The sequence below is a fragment of the Trichechus manatus genome, unplaced genomic scaffold, assembly GCF_000243295.1.
Source record: "Trichechus manatus latirostris isolate Lorelei unplaced genomic scaffold, TriManLat1.0 scaffold00085, whole genome shotgun sequence".
Lineage (NCBI taxonomy): Eukaryota > Metazoa > Chordata > Mammalia > Sirenia > Trichechidae > Trichechus > Trichechus manatus.
In genome coordinates this window covers 554744-560380 of record NW_004444021.1, presented here as the reverse complement: position 1 = coordinate 560380, position 5637 = coordinate 554744, and positions in this window count along the sequence as shown.

Sequence of the window (5637 nt, the reverse complement as noted above, 5' to 3'; positions counted from 1 at the left end):
TAGTTATAATAATCTATTGCATACATATAGCATACATTATATAATAAATAATAGCATACATTTTCATTCATAGAAAATAAGGATTGCATTGACAACCAAGCTTAGTAATATGTTAGTAATTAATTCTTGTTGGAATGTGAATGTTTTATTGACCAGTTGTTAAGCCTTCATAAAAAACAAATCAACTTAAAGAATAGTAAGATAATATCAACTATTATTAACATGGACTTTTAATGTATAAGAAATACGCATAAAAAACATTGAAAATTTGCAGAAAAATTAACTTAGCAAGCCTTTTTCAATACTGCTAGCTGAGATTTCTAAAACTACAAGTAAAGATTGTATACCAGAACATTAAGCACACATTTGCTGCATTAGGAAACAGTTAAGAGCAGCAGCCATCCAGAAAACAGAATAGTTGCACATGAGCTTTCTGATTTTCAGACAGTCATAACCCTATTGAGTGAATCCAGGCTTCCTGAAAACATGGTAAATAATAGTTCGTAGAGCAAAGAGTCAGCCAGGTCTTATCAGAGCAAATCTGGTCAGGTGACTCTTTAACAGTCCAGCTGTCCAAGTTCTTTTACTAAATTAAACCTAGTTGGATTAGCCTAGAGACAGAGCCTCCCCTGTGCCAAAGTCATTAACACAAAGGCCTTCTGCATGCTCTGGGATCTACTTAGACTGAACTCAGCACTGTCATTATCACACATTCTTATGGATGTAGAACAATGCCCTCCTTAGACCTGAGCAATAGGGGCCCCTAACCCACAGAGCTCCTGTCAGGGTTCTATGGTTTAGGGGCCTCATTGTAAAGGACCTCATCTCATTATCTATGTCTCCCTTCTCTCTGTCTCACTATACCAATTCTTAATCACTCTCTCCCTTATGCTCTCTTTTTGTAGTGCCTGATACACACACAAATGCATAAATTTAATAAGAAAACATATGAACCTGTCTTTCTCTTGGGATCCAGTGTGCAGCACTGGTAGAACAAAACGAGTAACTCTAAATACTTGCTCTTGTAGAAATTGCAAGTACCAAGGAAACACTTCATAACTTCTTGCCCTCTGTTCTAGATACAAAAAGCAATCGTGTCCAAATGCCATGAAGGTTTGTGGGTTGAGCTGTTGCCGACAATTGAGAGGGACACTGTTTCAGAGTGCCTGAGGATGTTATTGGTGGGAATACTTGGGTAAGAGTATCCTGCTTTCTGTAGCCAACGGACGAGAAAAGGCGCAGCTAGCAAAGCAGAAAACTTTAGACAATAACTGCTCTATTCCAGCCAAACACCAGGAAAATCTGTGGTCCCAAGCCCAATCATGCTAGAAAATTCCAAGTGGGGAACTTAGACTTTCACGTTTCCAAGGCTCTGGGTGAGAAAGCAAAGTGGTAAAGCCACTTTGGAAGACAGTTTGGCAGTTTCTTACAGAGCTGAACATAGTCTTACCATCCATATAATTTAACAACCATGATCCTAGATATTTACCAAATTGAGTTGAAAACATGTCCATACAAAAACCTGCACACAAATATTTATAATACCATTATTCATAATTGCCAAAAACTAGAAGCAACCAAGATATCCTTTAATGGGTGAACAGACAAACAAACTGGCTTGTTAAATAATATAAAATGGTTTTTTGGTTATTATTCAGCAATAAAAAGAAATCAGTGATCAAGTCACAAAAAAACATGGAGAAGACATAAATGCATCTTGCTAAGTGAAAGAAGCCAGTCTGAAGGCTACATAGTACATAATTCCGAATACATCACATTCTGGAAAACACGGAACTACAGAAAGAGTAAAAAGATCCGTGGTTGCCAGGGTTTCAAAGAAAGGTGAGAAGGGATGAATAGGTGAAGAACAGGGGATTTTAGAGTGGTGAAACTATTCTGTATGATACTGTAATGGTGGATGACATTTTACATTTGTCAAAATCCATAGAACTGTACAGAACAGAGAGTACACCTTATTTACATCTTAAGATAATAATAATGTATTAATATTGTTTCATTAATGTACCACACTAATACAAATGCACTGTTGTCTAGTCAATTCAAACCACCAACCTTCTTTCAGTTAGCAGTCACTCGCTTTAACCACTGTGCCACCAGGGCCCCTTACACTAATACAAGATGTTAATAATGGAGAAAATTACATGAGAGGGAAGGGGGCATACGGGAACTTTGTATTATCTGCTCAATTTTTCTGTCAATATAAAACTACTTGAAAAAATAAAGACTATTAAATCAAATAAATACTACAAGGTAACTTCAGTTTTCACACGGCAAATTTTGTTAGTCAGGGTGAAGCACTATCTGAGGAATCTTCTCTCCAGCTTTGGGCATTCTATGGTCATTACTGCAACGGAGTCCATTTCCAAAATTATTTTTTTTTCTAATCTTATGTCCCACTTTCCACTTAATTTATTCATGTAATTTTATTACTTTCTATTGCCTCCACAGTCCAAATATAGTGTAACCTTTCAAAATACAATAGAATATATCATTCTGCTAAGTCGTAAATGACATGGAAGATGGCTAAGAAATATATTCATCTATAGTCTAGTTTGTTGCTAGTATTTGTTGCTATTATAATAAATTTTGTCTATCTGGTAATGCTAGAAAATGGAATGTTCAAGTTAATAAATTACATTGCCTAACAAAATATAATGAATGTATTGCAGATATCCAAAAATTCAGTAAACATTTGAAAATACTAAACTTGAATAATTCTGAAGTCATTTCAAAGCCATATCAAGTTTTGTGCTCTTTGTTGTTGTTAGTTGCCATCGAGTCAGCTCAAATTCAAGGCAACCTCACGTATAACAGAATAAAATGTTGCCAGGTCCTGTGGCATCTTCATAATTTTTGTATGTTTGAGCCTATTGTTGTGTCTATTCTGTCAATCCATCTCATTGAAGATTTCCTTTGTTTTCGCTGACCCTCTAATTTACCAAACATATTGGTCTTTACTGATGATGTGTCCAAAGTAAGCAAGATGAACTTTCACCATCCTCACTTCTAAGGAGCATTGTTTTATTTCTTCTAAGACTGATTTGTTCATTCTTCTTACAGTCCATGGTATATTCAATTTTCTTCACCAATGCCACAATTTAAATGCATCAATTCTTCTTCTGTCTTCTTATTTCATTGTCCAACTTTCACATGTATAATAGGCGACTGAAAAGACCATGGCTTGGGTCAGGCGCACTTTAGTTCTCAAAGTAACATGTATGCTTTTTAACACTTTAAAGAAGTCTTTTGCAGGAGATTTGCCCAATGCAATACATTGTTTGATTTCTTGACTGCTGCTTCCATGGGTGTTGTTTTCGTTCTCTAACAAGATGATTATTTTCAAGTAAAAAGAGTCTATGGTTGACTTAATACCAGGTAAGATATCTTATTTTTTTTTTTTTAAACTTTATCCTTGATACAGTAATTTTCATTATCCTTAATACAGCAATTTTTAACTCAGGGCCTGTTTTTTCATAGTCTGAGATTCAGGAAGTCCATATATTTCAAAAATTTATGGTATATTTCTGGGAAAGCATGATTTGGTTACATTCTTAAAGGATTTTGTGACCTACAAAAATATCAAAACCCCCTTTTAGAACAAGGCAAAAATCTTTGTTGATAATATAGTTTTATCTTAATCGCTATACTGTATACAAATCATTCTAAAGCAAAAGCCATTACTTCAGTGTACACTTGGTTTACTCTATGTTTGCCAATGTTAGGTGTATTTGTGATTTGCAAATGTTAACAAATTGGGAGAAAAAAGTCACTGTTTTGAAAAAAGATAATCATCTTCAATTCCTAGCCTCTGGTTCCCGAGAAGTCACATGCTGCTAAAATAACCATTGATTTCAACAAAAAGCATTCTAAATCTTAATTTATATTTTTTGAAATTATGTGTTGATGATATTTTGGGGTCAGTTATTTATTTATTTATTTATTTATTAGGTGACTGATTTTCAGGTTAGAGGTGCTCACCTTGGTCTTATTCACACCTCTCAGGTCATTTGTTTCCTTGTTCCAGTTATCAATGGATACTGTGTGGTAGGTAATCCCATTTGAAGCATAACTTACTTCACCAGTTGGGCAAAGCTTTTTTTTTTTTTTTTAATTGTGGTTTAAGTCATAGTTTACAGTTCAAGTTAGTTTCTTATACAAAGATTTATGCACACATTGTTATCTGATCCTAGTTGCTCTCCCTATAATGTGACAGCAGATTCTTCGTTTCCACCCCAGATTTCATTCAACCACCTCCTGTCCGTTTTTGCCTTCTCATCTCGTCTCTAGACAGGAGCTGCCCATTTAGTCTCATGTATCTACTTAAGCTAAGAAGCACTCTCTTCACGAGTATCATTTTATGTCGTATAGTCCAGTCTAATCTTTGTATGAAGAGTTGGCTTAGGGAAGGGTTTCAGTTCTGGGCTAACAGAGTCCGGGGGCCATGTCTTCTGGGGTCCTTCCAGTCTCAGTCAGACCATTAAGTATGGTCTTTTTACTAGAATTTGAGTTCTGCACCCTACTTTTCTCCTGCTCCACAAGGGCTCTCTGTTGTGTTCACTGTCAGGGCAGTCATTGGTGGTTGCCAGACACCTTCTAGTTCTTCTGATCTCAGGCTAATGGAGTCTCTGGTTTATGTGGCTCTTTCTGTCTCTTGGGCTAATATTTTCCTTGTGTCTTTGGTGTTCTTCATTCTCCTCTGCTCCAGTGGGTTGGGACCAGTTGATGCATCTTAGATGGCTGCTTGCTAGCTTTTAAGACCCCAGACGCCACTCACCAAAGTGGGGTGCAGAACGTTTTCTTAATAAACTTTGTTATGCCAGTTGACCTGAATGTCCCCTGAAAGCATGGTCCACAGACCCCTGCACCTACTACTCTGTCCCTCAAAGTGTTTGGCTGTATTCAGGAAACTTCTTAGCTTTTGTTTTAGTCTGATTGTACTGACTTCCCCTGTATTGTGTGTTGTCCTTCCCTTCACCTAAGATAATTCTTATCTACTATCTGGTTGTGCTGACTTCCCCTGTATTGTGTGTTGTCCTTCCCTTCACCTAAGATAATTCTTTTCTACTATCTAGTTAGTGAATACCCCTCTCCCCTCCCTCCCCACCTTTGTAACCATCAAAGAATATTTTCTTCTGTGTTTAAACCTTTTCTTGAGTTCTTATAATAGCGGTCTTATACAATATTTGTCCTTTTGCATCTGACTAATTTCACTAAATGTAATGCCTCCCAGATTCATCCATGTTATGAGATGTTTTGCAGATTAATCGTTGTTCTTTATCATTGCACAGTATTGCATTGTGTGAATATACCATAGTTTGTTTATCCATTCATCTGCTGATGGGCACCTCCGTTGTTTCCATCTTTTTTGCTATTGTGAACAGTGGTGCAATGAACATGGGTATGCATATATCTATTCATGTGATGACTCTTATTTCTCTAGGATATATCCAAGGAGTGGGACTGCTGGATCATACGGTACTTCTATTTCTAGATTTTTAAGGAAGTGCCAAATCAATTTCCGAAGTGGTTGTAACATTTTACAGTCTCACCAGCAGTGTATAAGTGTTCCAGTCTTTCCAGTGAAGGTGTCAGGGCCAGGGCTTTTTTTGTTGGGAG